The following is a 16,030-nucleotide window of genomic DNA, read 5'->3' on the forward strand; positions in this document are numbered from 1 at the left end:
ACACAAATTGGCAGGGGTTTTTGAGGTCATTCTGTGGTGGGTATTTGTGCATTTCTATGAAGAGGTGGTGACATGTGGGTTTGCTTTGGGAAAACAATTTGCTTTGCATCCGTTTCTCTGGTCTGGCTTTTTTTTTTTTTTTTTGTCTGTGAACTTCCCTGTTATATTGCAGAGATTTACTTGAAACAGTATTTGGGGTGGAGATTACCCATCTTAAACCACAAATACAACAGTTAGAGCAAGTGGCCATCTTCCAAACCACAAAACATCGGGAAGCCAGCAGGTATTTGGTAATTCAATTTCAAAGAAATAGGTTGCTCTTAGGCCACTCCCTTTTTAAGAAGAAAATGACTGATATAATAAATAACAATTGAGTTACACGTCTTCTGAAACTGCTTGTCCAATGTGGGTTAGCAGGGAGCCGGAGCCTAACCCGGCAGCACAGGGCATTAGGACACACCCAGGACAGGACGCCAGTCCATCACAAGGCACCCCAAGCGGGACACGAACCCCAGACCCACCGGAGAGCAGGACCCAGTCAAACCACTGCTCCACTGCACCCCCCCTACATGGTTTCAGTATGAACCAATTTGGTATTGTTGTCAGTTTTCACCACAATCCTCCCCCATATTAAATAACCGGATAAACTTGGGAAACACATAAATTCTATTAAAATTAGATCATTTTAATTAACTGAGGAATTAGAGTAATTCCGTACAAACTGTTCAGATATGCTCTTTGATATTGCTTAGAAAGCAGAAGTTTAAAAACATAATTTTAATATATTGAATTTTTAGGCAGCACTTTCACCATAATTTTACTCAGGTTTCTTGGAAATGGATCAAAGTAATGAACTGTTACTGCAACTTACGTTGTTTGCTTAATTCAAAACTCAACGACATGTTGTCAAAATACTGTAAAAAATTTTTAAGATGTATTTTTTAATTTTACATAATAACATAATTTTTAAAAGTCTCCCCAAAATCTTTTGAATATACCAACAGTAAAGAAAAATCTGAATCTCAATAAGCTCAGACAAAAGATTTATAGAAGTACTAGAATAGCCTTCTAAAAATGAACCGTCCGTAAAGTAGGTGTACTTTCAAAACTTAAAGACAGCACAAAATAAAGCAATGTACACAGAGATGCAACATGTCCGTAAAAGTTAAAAAAAAAGAGAACACAAAGAGAAAATAAAGGAAAAAAAAAAAAAAGGCAGCTGGGTGAATTTTCCATTCATTGCATTTTCTGGAAGAGGTATTTTAAAGTGTCCGCGTGACACTCCTGTGACACTCCTTTAAGCTTTCTATCAGGAAATACATAGCTTTTTGTTCAGTGATGTTTTAAGATAATTTGTAATAACTCTGTCTGTACCTCATATTATTTTGACACTTTTAAATTGTCATACAATAATGTTCACATACTGATGCTCAGCACATATAAAAACAATTTAATTCTCTCAGGCGGAACAAACACCTCGAAGACCCTGAAGCCCTCATATGTTATTACCTCTACACTAGATATTTTACAGTTAATAAAATGAAAATCACATGAATATTGAGACACAGTATAACTATGGTCAAAAGGGGAATGTGCTCTATAGCCCTGAAGCAATATTCAATCCTATATCAACCACTCAGGAAATTAGAAACCACTAAAAAAAGCACTGCACTCTTTGAAGCTAAATTAATCTAGGTGTTTACTTGCCTCTGTTTGAAGAAATGGTCTTTATTTGCCAGGGAACTTTGTTTATCTACAGTGATTATCGGGCAAGCTGTCTGAACTGGAGGGAAAGGAAGCTGGCAGACTGACATAGCTAAAGCAGTTGGTTCAGGAAATCTTACGTTGTTCAATAAAAGTCCATTTTACTTTGACAAGATGTCAGAAGGCCACTGTCTACTCAACAGGGCTGGTAATAATCTAAGATCCTGCAAAAAACGTGTGCGTAAACATTTGATTGTTTCATCACCTTTCACCAAACAGCCACGGGGCATGAGTGACTTTTGGACCAAGCTGCGATTACTGCAGATACTGAGCGAGAAATTTCATGCTGCCACCCATCCATGCAAATGAGAATGTCATGGTGAACACCGCTTTTGCCGATCTCAGCTTCAATGTCCACACTTTGTCCCTGTCTGAAAAAAAATCAGTAACCGTGTTTCCTCATTTACACATGATGCCGTCATCCACGGCCATCCCAGCAGGCGCATGTAAACCCGAGCTGTTTTCACTGATGGGCCAACAAATGGCACCTCTCGTGGTCCATTTAGCAGGAACCCAAGCACCGAGCCCTTTGGCAGCTCTGGGCTCATCAATCGGTCTGAAGCAAACGGGTCCCTTGAGCACCCACAAAGCTCATTCCGTGAACTCTGCACAACAAAAGTGCACGCCAGTGAACTGCCAAGAAAAACAGACTTTGTCAAACTACACTCTCAGAAATGATGCAGGCTGTTTTATTAAAGAACTAGTCTTCACAAGCACCGCTGTCTGTGTGTTCTTCATGTGCAAAGAAAAGGTTTGGAGTAAAATCTCATCCATTTTCTCATCTTGGGAACAGAAATATATGACTGTACTTGGAGCATTTTGTACGAAGAAAAAGAGCGGCAATGTTAAACTGACCTCTTTATATGAGCCTGCTATAGAACTGTACCGGTATCGAAATTGCTAGTGGCCAAGGCACCAGGGTTACGGTATCGATGCAGACTATTTGTTCTCATGGTCTGATGTTTGATTTGTCCATGTGAGTGGGAGAAGAAGAAGATGAGAAGTGGTGATATGGGAGTAAGGGAAGAATTCTAGAGAACATGTTTAGCGCTTTTCTTTTTTTTTTGCTTTTGCCCAAATCGAACACTGCCCGTAGAGAGTGCGAGAGCGGAGAGCTCTTTCATTACTGTGTACATGGAGAAACACAGAGGGCATAGTTCAGGCATCAGTGCTCTGCTGAAAGCACTGAACTTGGGCACTCTGGGAGCCAGTTCACTGGAAGACATGTAGACCATGTAGACAAATCCCCTGATCTATGGAAGGAAAGGTGATCCAACTGCCCTTCTTAGTCAAACTGAAGGCATTGGAAAGTGGCCACTAAAGCATGCAAGTTGGCATAACCCACAACCAACAACCCACTCTACTCATTGCACAGTGGTAGATGGAGTGCTTTTCTTCTCTTCCTTTCATGAAGAGGAAAGTCATACTGGGTGTCCTGTCTGAAGTGGGGTTCTTATATATGACAAGGGGGTGGGATGTTCCTGTGTTGGTTGGAAGTTGACATGTCTTCACGGAAAGTCGTGGAAAACCAGGGATTTTGCGACCAACAGGTCTGGTAGCAACAGGTGGTAACATACGAGGTGCTGCAAGGTGACTAGGGCGGCCTGAAAAATCGACGGCGGCTGTTCTGGAAATGAACCGAAGACAAGGCAAAGCAACAAAAAGCAGATAGACAGCAGGTTTTTTTGCGGACGAGTCTACGTAGACAAAACGGACAAAATGCGTAACCGGACCGGACCATTTCGCTGCAGCAATGCAGTCTCAGCCATTTGAAATGCAAACAGTTGATCCACCGTTACAAATAACTGAAGCGAGGCGCGCGCGTTTATGTTAATTAGCATTAAAAAGTCATCTGAATGCCCCTGTGATGGTAAACAGCTGTTTGTCTGTTCCCTGTGTAAAAACGCACGGCGGGACCGTTCACACAACCGTGCGGCCTCAAGCGGAGCCGGGCACCCCAGCTGTTCCTGCCGTATTCCAGCACCGCAGCGACACAGAACGGGAACAGAGACGCACACAGCAGGGACCTGTCACACGGGCGCGGGGGACCTGCACGGTGGCATGAAAAACCGCTACGCCCGCGAAGCCTGATAGGATTGCTACCCCTGCCGTGGTTCCAGGACTTCAAAGATTTACGTCTTTAAGATCCCCTCTGTAGCTAATTGTTCTCTTTTCCTTTCAAACACACACACAGCCCTGAAGGTTCACAGTCACTACACACTGTCAGGATAAATTCCATGGGATGGACTGGGGGATTTGGCTACTGGGGTTAAAACCTGCCTTTTTTAAAACATTTTGACTGATTGGTGTTCTTAAACAGAAGACCTTCCATCACACCCTATTTTCCCTCCAGTTTCTTCTGTACGTATGCGCATAACATATTGGTATGCTACGTGTTTTCAGATTTTTGTATAATTATGACACATTACTGCTCAGTGGAAGCAATCAAGCTGCCTAAAGGTGGAAATTCCAAAACTTTTTTTTAAATTTTTTTTTTAATTTTTGCGGCCAGATGGGCAGTGCCAGAGTTTTTAACTTAACAACCATCTGGAGAGTATAAAAACATAGTCTTGTGTTAGAAAGCTGAAGAGAAAAATGTTCTATCCAATGAATTCAGGTGTAGAAGTCAATGTTATTTCCCATTTTGCAATTTACATCGAATTTGGTATACTTGAGTAATATACAGAAGGCAAGTAATAACATCAGTTCAAAAAGCTCTTAAAATGCTAAAATTGTTAAAAGCTGTTGCTTGAAGACTTTGCAATGACATAAAGAGATGCATGCTGGCCTTTTTTAACATCACCTCTGTTTCTAACATAAAAACGAAATAGCATGGGCTTCAAGTACAGACCCTAAAACAAAATAATGGACTGGCAATGAGTGACTTATGATATCATCATGCTGCCTTGGCAACGGAGACCTCTGCAGTGCAGGGTACACGGCCTGACAGCCTAAAAGGCAGATGTGTGCCTGGACACCGAGAGCACATTTTCCACCTGGTTGCCCGCTCACAGTGCCCCCAAGGCACTACCGACTAGGAATGAGGTCCATTCCACCTGCTGATGCTTGCCCCTGTGCTCAGCCCAAACAACACATCCACCTCAGCAGGGGGGACACGTTGACAGCGGTCGAGGAAACCGGAGAGCATTTTTGTCTACATCTGTTGGTGGCTGCATGAGTGCATGTTCATGAGAAGGAGAAAGAAAACAAGACTTAACATCTGAGTTCAAATCTCAGGAGAAAAGCTGCCGTTGAACCCTTATAAAATTCGTGATAATAGTGCATGACTCAGATTTCTAAGATGGAGAAGATTGGTTTCATTCCTGGAAGTGGTCTGGCTGTAACACGTATGAGCAGGGATAATCTATATTATGGCAATATTGCATGAAATGCTTCTTGAATCAATAAAACTCAGCTGTTTCTGAGAATAGAATAGCAGCGGCAGAATAACAGAATAACAAAACGGTGTATTTAGAAGCTCTTTGTGGCGTAAGCTGATAAATTATGTAATGACTCCGAGGAAACAGCCTGGAATACCACTGGATAGAACACAGAGGAAAAGCCAACTTGAAGGCACGGAGGTTGAACAAACTCGGAGAGAGTGCCAAAGCGACAGGTTTCTGAGGATAAACGCAATTCTCAGTCAAGGTATTGTGGCAACATCTGCAACAATATGTGGTGTTTCACTTTCTTTCTTACTGTGTCTGCTTTTTGCGATTCATTTTAAAGAATGCAAACATACACAAGAGTACTTGGAATCTTTGTCCGTGACAGCCTGGGCGAGATCAACGTACAGTACAAATATTTGCAGTGTGGGCAATCAGTTTAGACTATGGTGGGATATGAACACAGTGATTAACATTCATCTTTGCTCAAGGCAGCTTACAAGTTTAAGAAGCCACATTAGGATGATTTAACCATTCAAAGAGTACAGTGGAAATTCTTGGCATGTTTCTTCATAAAGAGCAGCACAGTTGGTGTGGGATTCAAAGCAAGAACCTTCAGACTGCAAGGTGACACCACTGAACACTACACTACTGTCCTGCATCTACTGTATGAGCACTGTGTGTACGTGATACTATTGTGTGTTTGCATGGAAAAAAAAAAGAAACACTCTAAACTGTGATAGAGTGGGCCTGGGCATACAACGCTGTTTCTGAAACAATTTTACATTTATGAATTTAGCAAAATGCTTTTCTCCAAAGTGACTCCCAACAAACTCTATGTAGGGTTATCAGCCCACGCACCTTATTTACCAAGGTAACTTACTCTGCTAGATACTACTTACAATGGGTCACTCATCCATACATGAGTGTAACACACTCTCTCTGTCACTCACACACTATGGGGGAACCTGAACAGCATGTCTTTGGACTGTGGGAGGAAACCAGAGCACCTGGAGGAAACCCATGCCAGACACAGGGAGAACATGCAAACTCCACACAGACTGAGTGGGGGTTGAACCCATGTCCTCTCGCACCACCCAGGCGCTGTGAAACACCAACAGTGCAAAACTATGTGGGTGTTCAGAAAAAAACCACAATGAAAGAAACAGGCTTTTAAGTATGTCGCTGTGTGTATTTCAGAGACTAGTGAGCTGCCCTAAATATGCAGGTGATGCTAGAGACTGAGGCAGTGGGTCAGCTCTGCTCAGGGATCCTGGACTCCGCCAGTTAGTATAGCCCACTGAACTGGTGCGGGGTGGGGTGGCGTGGGGTGGGGGGTGTTGACCTATTTCTCAGCTACAGAAAGAGAAAGCAGAGATTTGGTTTTGGTGTTCCACCACATGGAGATGATTAACCAGCCGAAGATGACTGTTGCAGAACCAACAAAAGCTGCGACCCAACATGAAATCATACAATAATCATGAAATCCCTTTGGCAAAGTGGCACGTGCATGAACGTACAGTGCAACTCGTTGCTGTGTTTTATAAACGCATGGGCACTAAATCAGTGATGAGAACTCGCAAACACTTGAGTAATTAGTAAATGACAATGAGCGCAAGCTGCGTATTCTGCCCTCTCGGATAGCGTACCACATATTTTACAGTTATATGTTTGTTTTCTGCTGTGCAGGGTATGTTCACACACATCACACCCCTTACAGTAAGCCTTGTAAAACATTCTCCATATACGGCACAAACGCAATGATTTTGCATTACTTCAAGCTGTACGGTGAGCTATGTCCATATTTAAACTTGAAACTTGAAATAGTCATCCCTGCAAAAACGTGAGAGGAGAAGGGAGGGTCCAAATCCGGCTCACCTGTTGTTTTTAGACGTTTATTATACAGAACAGAGTGGGATTTTTTTTTCAATAATAATAATAATAATACACACACATTTTCAGAACCGCTTGTCCCATACGGGGTCACGGGGAACCGGAGCCTACCCGGTAACACAGGGCGTAAGGCCGGAGGGGGAGGGGACACACCCAGGACGGGACGCCAGTCCGTCGCAAGGCACCCCAAGCGGGACTCGAACCTCAGACCCACTGGAGAGCAGGACTGCGGCCCAACCCGCTGCACCACCGCACCCCCATAATAATAATAATAATAATAATAATAATAATAATAATAATAATAATAATAAAGGTAATACAGTTTTAGCAATCAGGGCGTTTAGAAGTCGCACGGCATCATAATCTCTGTGTCAGGAGTCGAATGTAAATTCCAACAATACGAACGTGAATGCATCGAAGTGCGACAAAATAAAAAAGAAAAATAATAACTGGGGGGGAAAAAAACACTCCTGTTCATACGGTTCAAATGAATGAGGCTGCAGAAAAGTTTCTTTTTTAAAAATATTTGAAAAGTTCTCTGAAAATGCCGCCACGCTAAGTACGACAAGCGACTGCGTCTTGGAGTTTCAGGAGCGCTGTCAGCGAAGAGCGTGACGGAGCGCGGCGGGAGCGCGGCGGTAGCGCAGCGAAAGGCGCTCCACTTACGGGACGGCGCTAAGTGGCGGTTCCGCGGTGCTCCCCTGCGATCGGTGCAGCAGCAGCGGCGGCGGCGGACGCCTCCGGGACAGGATCCACTCCACACGGGAAGGGAGGGAGCACTTTATTCCGAGGCTCACACGCGAGCGAAGTGACAGAAGCGGGGGGAGAAGGCGAAGGTGTGGCCTTAGGCTTAGCATGGATTTTGGGGAAACATCTGAGTGAAGAGCAATTGTGACAAGTGTAGTGTATGAACACAGCGGAAACCCCCCGGGATCCAGCTGTTGGGTCCCCTGGCACCGAGGACCCGGGACCCCCTGCCACAGCAGAGCGCCGTGGACGTGAACGTGGTAATGCGGCAAAGAGAGAGAAGCACACAAGAGCTTCGCAGAGGCTTCCTCTTGAGCAGATCACTGACTGGAAAAAAAATGGAAAGCAGCTCTACTGAAAATACTAAAACAATACATTTACAATCAATTTACATGTATGTTTGTGATGAGAACAAAATTATATTGCGTAAAGTCCAAGTGAAATTCAATACATCAAAAAAGTGATGATCACGCTGCAATAAAATGTTCCGATCTATGTAGACTTCTAACAGACGGTCTTCACTCACCATGACTTTTACTGCTTGTTCAATTTACTTAATAAAAATTAGTTGATGCAATACAATTCGTTTGCATTTTGTCTCAACTTAATTTCATTGTGTACAATCCATCTACGTTTACTTATCCAGTTGTGTTGGGACTATGTGAATAATATTTGTTGGGTCAGGGTATTGCTGAAACAACCGAAAAAGGGAGGCTCTATTAAAAATATATATCTATTCATAGTATATTGTATTATATATAGTTATAATTTATTATATAGTTTAACATTCTATCACTTTATCAAATATATATGAATGACATGTAATTAATAATAAATATAATTAATAATGTTATGCAGATGACATAGGGATACATGTTTTTTCTGTCTTGTTTTCTCGAAAAAAGGAGAAAACCTCAGGCTTCTTTTCGAGATGATAAAAACAAGACAGAAAATCATATGTTGGATCAGTGCTTCCGAGTCTGAACTGTTTGCGAATGCGTGTTTCCACTAAGGTTTATCACAGCTTCATTTCTATGGGGGCAAAAAAAAAAAGATGGACTTCTGTTGAAACGCTGCCCATGTATTTCGCTTGTACTCAAGAAATACTTTTGTCTCTGCTTTCTGCGAGGTTTTTTTTTTTTTTTTTCGTTTGCGCGGGAACAACTTCAAAGTGAGCGAGCGCGCGTGCGCCGGACTATCGCGATGAACTGTCGCGACTATCGCGGCGATTGCTATAGTCGCAAGAGTGGTCGCGATAGTCAATCGCGACAGTCGCACACACGGTGGTGGCGATCCCGACAGTTGTGTGATAGTTGCGACAGTTGATCGCGATCGCGATGATCGCGACAGCTGCGTGATAGTCGCGACAATGGTCGTAGCGGGAGTGGACTCTCGCTGTGTGCCGGTGTTCCAAGGACTGCTTGCACGCCACATTATCAGGACCATCAACACCTGAATGTAGACGAGCTGAGCCTCCCTGCCCAGCACCATGCATTATTATTTTACTGACCATCTCGCCCTTGCACAGAAGTGATCGGTCCAAGCTAGAGATGAGCAATACACTGCAGTAGAACAGAATGGTTGAATTCCCATGTTGCTCCTTACCAGCTCCGGTAACTTTGCTCTTTACTGCACCCTTTTCGGGCACATTCTGCTCCTGATAGTGAGAGTGGAGCAAGGAGCGGCACCGGACCTCTGTACTTGCTCGTTCCTGCGGAGAGAAGAACCAGCACTCCTGTCTCCTCCTAGAAGTCAATGCATTACACTCACCCTGTCTCCTGGGGATGTGTGTGTGAGGGACTGTCCCGCACATACTGCAAATCAAGCATCAAACGGCAAGCCTTTCCATATAGGAAAAACAAGCCGGCTGCAATTCTGAATGCAATTCACCAACAATGTAGAAATCAATAACCCTTCTAAATAAATTATAAAAATCAAAGAACTTTTAAAAACATGTTGGGTAGTGCCACCACCTCATAGCCCCTGCTCTGTTTGAGCGTTGGTTCGAATCCAGCTCGCTCTGTGTGGAGTCTGCGTGTTCTCCGCTTGTCGAATGGGTTTCCTCAGGGTGTTCAGGCTTCCCCTCACAGTCCACACACATAGTGGTGCATGTGTGGTTACCTGGCATCCCATCTAGGGTGTACCTGCTCTAGACTAGCAGTCAGTGATTCCAGGATAGGCTCTAAATTGCTGTTACCCTGCCAAATACTAACAGTTAATGAGAGTGAGTTCTAGTTTATAATCAGTAATTCTGAAACCTGGTAGTATAGTGGTTAGAGCAGCTGCCTTGGGCTATTAAGGTCACAGGTTCAAATCCCCCTCTCTAATCATAGTACCTTTAAGCAAGCTACTTTTACCCTAAATTGCTGCAGTAAAGTTACCTAGATGTATAAATTGGAAAATAACTGTAAACTGCTTTGGAGAAAAGCATCAGCTAAATGAATAAACATAAGATGTCAAGAGTGGCTCCTATGTTCCAGCCTGTATGTGTCTAAATTACTGTCAACGGAAGTTGGGCTGCGAGTTGGAAAAGTTCTTTTCGGTGTTCTAAGTGTCCAAATTACCTGTAACGTTATGTGCCAATACTGACAGTAAAGAGCAGAATTCTGAGTGGTGTGGAGTGAACCTATCCTGCAACCCGAGGACTATTCAGTGTTTGAGTCAGAGAGTGATCAGTTTTACTTGTTCAGTCTTCATCTCTCACTTTGGACAGCGAGGGAGTTATATTTCTCCTCTCTACAGATCATCTGATGTTGCTGGCACACAATAAATAAGAGTTACAGCAAACCCTGACTTTGGTGGCTCAGTACTGTGAGACCTGGGACTTGGCAGTAAATGCAAAAAGACAGATTACAATCTTTAAAAAAAACATAAAACAACCTAGATCTCAGGAAAGCAGAGTCTATCCTGGAAAACTGAGTCAGCCTGAAAAATCAATACATCAGGGAGACTAAATAGTTGAATAATCAAGACTTTCCAAAATTTCCCATGGATACCAATGGGTGATCAAATTAAAAAATAAAACAAAAATAATCTATGTGTGTTATATTTATAGAACTGGAAGATTCAGAGGAAGTTCTTTAAAGTGTTTAACAAGACTCAAGGCTCCAGTCCTCTGAACTACATCACCATCTTTTTTACTTCGTAACCATATTCCACTTCTTCCCCATGACATTGTTATGCTTCTGCAGGCAGTGTGTCGCATGCAAAGCCCACTAACTAATTTGAGTGTAGGAACCACTGTTCTAGAGTTCAATTCCTACATTCATATCAAAGCAAATAAATTTTGTTTGCATGGAATTTTAAGGGTTGGAAGGGAATTTATAATAATTTTAAAACTTCCTGCTGGCGGAATATGCTGTAATTATGCAAGAACTTGAACTGCACGTTTCACTGTCAAATATGTGAACTAGTGAATGGAGAGTATGTAATGTGAAAGATGTTTCCAGTAATAGGCAAGTCACCTTATACTCGAGTTTTACATGTTATGTTTGACGTTTAGGGGGGTGCGGTGGCACAGTGGGTTGGACCAGGTCCTGCTCTCCGGTGGGTCTGGGGTTCGTATCCTGCTTGGGGTGCCTTGCGAGAGACTGGCGTCCTGTCCTGGGTGTGTCCCCTCCCCTTCCGGCCTTCCGCCCTCTGTTGCCGGGTAGGCTCCGGTTCCCTATGACCCCGTATCATGGGACAAGTGGTTCAGAAAATGTGTGTGTGTTTGACATTTATTTTGATCAGGTGCAGTCCTACAGTTCAGACTTAAATTGTTGCAGTGCAGACTCAAATGTGCTTGTGTTGGGTGGCTGGAAGTCATCCCACTGACATGTTTGGTGGACAAAGACAAGTTTCATGGAACAGCTGTGGTCTGGATCTTCTCAACACAGGGAAATTCCTAATAAGTCTGCTTTCATTATTTTTTTCCAATTTCTGCAGCCAGATTAAAAAAGGGAGACTAGTCTCTTTATCCTCAGTTGGTTGGAAAGGCTGATGAACATCCTGGGCTTTTATCTGGCTTCCCTTGTAGTGGGTACCAAGGCACCCCCAAGAGATCACAAACGCCTCTGGATGTCCATGTGGTTATTCTACTTGATTTAGTCGATGTGGGTTCGATTTCACCTACTACAAACTTTCTACCTACTGTCACATGGTAAGTATAGGGAAACAGTCCACAGGAGTGAGTCAGGATTGTTTCTTACAATAGTTGTTTACCCTGGTCAGAGGCAGCTTGGGCAGCTGGTACTCTAGTGATTAGAGCTGCTTCCTTTGGATTCCGCGAACGCGGCTTTGAATCCCCCCTCAAACAGCAGTACTGTTGAGCAAGGTACTTACTATGAATTACTCCAGTAAAATTACCCAGTTGTATGAATGTGTCAATTACTGTAAGTAGCTTAATATTGTAAATCTTGTTGGACAAAAGTGTCAGCGAAATGAATAAAAGGAAAGAGAAGGGATTAAGAATGTTAAGAGCTGTGAAAAGTGCTGCAGGAGGTTTAGTAATATGCCTGTAACTGGGCCTCTAGGATGGCCTTCATTTACTAGATTCTTTTCTCAAAAGTGACATACATCTCAGCAAACAATGCAAAAAGTGTATTATATCAACAGAAGGAGTGATTTGGGTTCAGACGTGATTCTTGAGTAAAGACACTGTTAGGCGAAGTCCATTTGCCACCGTCCACCATATGAACCAGTATAAACTACATAAGAAGCTGCATAGAGGCTTTTTCATCATTAAACAAATTGTTATTAAAAGTACCGCAGCAGACAGTGCTCCGGGCTCAGACGGGGGATAAAGAAAAACACCAGTACACAGGGAAATAACACCTTTTTCTCTAAGAGCTGCATCTCAAGCTAAACTGCTTAGCACCCACCAGCATTTCTCTTCTTTCTCCTGATAAACACAGTCACTCCTTTATTTTGCCTGTAAGTCCCCCCAGTGGTTGCACACTTTATTCACATTTTTCCCATAATGCAACTATTTACAATAAACAGGTTTCCCGCTCAAACTTGCAATAACACAGGTGGTTACGCTATTAAAAGTAACAAACACATAAACATTTATTGAGCACTTACATATCAGGGGAGAAGTGAATCTGAAGAAGCTGAGTTTTGATACCCCTGAATGTTGAGAGAGATCCAGCAGTTCTGAGTTCTGGTCTATGCTGCTGTGTGGCCCATAGTGCTGGGGCCAAATAAGTCCTTTTATTTGCAACTTGTATAAGCACAGCTCTTGACAAAGCTTTTCCAGACTTCATAAAACATCCTGAGACAAGAGTGGTGCAAGCTAATCACTCATTAAACTGCTTTTCGAATAAGTTGTAGTTTTATAATATATCACCGTCATTAAATGCCGGATAAGGATTGTGCCTTAACACAAGTACTCACTATACTATAAATTATCACTGTAAAAGTTTTTAAAATTTTTTTTAAAGATGGGATTTAAAATGGAATATACAGACTTACATGTAAAACTGTTTGTTTTTTGTTTTTTTTTTTTTCAGAACTTCCACTAATTATACTCTCTATAATGAACAACAGAGTTTCATGTGGGATGCAGAACTTTGGCTTCAGAGAAAACAAAAAATCACATTCACTGAATTAATTATTAATTAGGGTACAATTACTGGCACAGCTTCGGCGCAGCCTTTTCGACATAAGCTGTCATCAACAAGCAGAATTCCACTGAAGTTACAGTACCTGTGATTTTGATCTTTTTTTCTCTCTCAAACCAGTAGATTGAAAATGTTAGTTGGAAGGTGTGTGTTGCTCACGAGAAAGCTTGATCATCAGCCACAGTTGTCTGCTTCTTATGATGAAAACAAAAGCCTCATTAAGACCAACAGTGGCAGGGAACTTCAATTCAGAAAGGAAATACAACAGTAGAAGCACTGTTTAGCAGTTTGGTGATCAGACCTCTGCCTGCTTTTTTCTTAATTATATAACTACTGGAATCAGTCACTCAGTCAGTCAGATTGTATTTGACTTCAACAGGGGTTTCACCACACACTTAAAAATGTTAAACACAGAATAAAAAGTAAGCAATGTGTTCTTTATAACAAATTCTCTGCCTGTGGTATGAGGCAGTCTAGGACAATTTCTGGAAAATTTTACTAATTCTTACATAAAGAAGGTGTCACGTCCACGCCCGCATCACAATCGACAGCACCTGACACCAATCAGTACATGCACCCTTAGAAGACCCTCCTCAACTCCCATTCCCTTGTGGAAACTTGTTGACTCAACTGTCCTGTCTGCGCCATGTCCTGGGCTTCCTTGTCCTTCCTTCCGACCCTTCGCCTCATCCCCTGACCACGTCCATGGATCCTTGCTCTCACTCTGCCCGCCAATTGACCGACTCTTCGCCTGTCCCCGACACTGAGAACTTGCCTGATTCCTTGGTTCCTGACGACCGATTCTGCACTTGGGTTCAGCCGCCCCTGCGCCTCCGTCTCCATGTGACAGAAGAAGGCGTGCGTAACAAAATCTGAGAGTGACACAGATCAAGCTGGGCTTTAGTAAAGAAAAACTGTTTGCATATATGGAATAAATGGCAATATTAACTGTCCTTTATTCAGTAGTCAGCAGTATCATAACATTTTTTTTAAACAGTGGAGATGCTAAGAGAATAGCATGAACACAATGAGCCATTATGTTTCAATTAAGTCACATACGGTAAAAGATGCAGAACACCAAAGCACGGCCTGTTTCTCATGGTAAACAGTTGATACGATGGGTTTAACCAGCTGTAGACAAAACAGAACTGTTGGACACACACACAGTTCCTCCCACGTCGGTTAACATATTGGGCAATGAGTGTTCTCTAATGGACTCTGTTGGCAGCAATGATCTCAGCATTTGCCCATTCGATGTTCATGGTCTTACTTCCATTTATTGCACTTGTTTCCACAGCGAGATCATTTTTTTACATGGGAGGGTTGCTAACCCTATACCCAGCCTTCCTCCTTTCTCATCTGGGCTTAGGACCAGCAATAGCGGAGTTCACACACACACACACACACACACACACACACACACACACACACACACACACACACAGTCCCATTCCTGATTTCCTCTATTACTGCAAATCTGTCACTGAATATTTTCAGGACTTTTTCCAAAATGTAATCGCTGAAGGGGGCCTCAGTGAAGAAATTGCACTTTTTTTAACTTTTTTAATTTCATTGCATGCACTGTATTGTAGTTCAGATGATAGATGAGATTTATGGGCATTCGCCTTTACTTTTTATCCAAAATGTTACACGTGCCTTATGCTGGGCTTGCCAAACTTATTAACAGTAACCTCAAAATATAAGAGTCATCATGCAGACCCTATTTGAAACTCTACAAAACGGTACTGGATGAGCTTTAACTTGAAAGCATAGGATTTATTATCAATCAGTATGATTCCCCTCTCTCCATTCCCTAAGAAAGTTTCTCACATCGTAAGTGGGTGTCTGGCTGGGTGAAATACTACGCGATGTTCTCACAGTTATGCAACTGACTGCCTTTCCGCTTATGCTGAAGCGATTGCATGCGGGGGCTGGGCTGCTGGACTGTGTCTAATTCCAGGAAGTATAACCGTCAGTGTATTTATACAAGATTAATACTCAGGAGAACTCCTTCACAGATCTTGCTTCAAAAGTAGTGTTGCATCAGGGTTCTCCAAAATGCAGCACTATCAGAACCACTTTGTTAATATAACTGAAATTAATTAATTAAAAAAAACAAATATATGTTCCTTCATATATTACTGCTGAACGTACAATGCACTATACATGTCCTACACATGTAACCATGTACAGGAATTGTGGTAGCTGTAAAATCAAAGAATCACAGCAGAGTGAGAGAGTAGCACCCAGTCAGCTTTATTTCACGACGCGGGGACTCTCTCTGCACGCTCACAGGAACCTCCAGAGAGATCCGACTGACAGCAGTGTCCCTCGTGCTTATACACGTTGTAGGTCACATACACACTTCATGAAGGAAGTTGATAGCTGCATTACACCGCTTGTTTGCCAGACTCTCCCACCAATAGCATTCTTAAACATCATGTCGGTTTCAGGAGGAGGAAAACACCTTTATCTGACTCACGTATGACCCAATGTGGAGCCCCTTCACCTCCTCTGTTGTATTTCTTATCCTAAAGCAAAAAGACACATGTGCGGTACAGGGCATTCTTGCTCAGCAATTCTATACATTCTATAGGTTCCTATTTATTAGAAAGGATGCCCTTTAACCTCAGTGGT

At 42.7% G+C, this 16,030-nt stretch overlaps 1 protein-coding gene across 1 annotated transcript in view; it reads right to left on the bottom strand.

The window, feature by feature from the left end:
• LOC108939007 (neural cell adhesion molecule L1-like protein) overlaps positions 1 to 8,093 on the bottom strand; it is a 46,571-nt gene extending 38,478 nt beyond the window's left edge. The window contains exon 1 of the mRNA XM_029259673.1: positions 7,710 to 8,093. The gene's annotated coding sequence lies outside the window, so the exon portion shown is untranslated. The remainder of the gene's footprint in view (positions 1 to 7,709) is intronic.
• Between the last annotated feature and the right edge of the window lie 7,937 nt (positions 8,094 to 16,030).

The sequence above is a fragment of the Scleropages formosus genome, chromosome 2, assembly GCF_900964775.1.
Source record: "Scleropages formosus chromosome 2, fSclFor1.1, whole genome shotgun sequence".
Lineage (NCBI taxonomy): Eukaryota > Metazoa > Chordata > Actinopteri > Osteoglossiformes > Osteoglossidae > Scleropages > Scleropages formosus.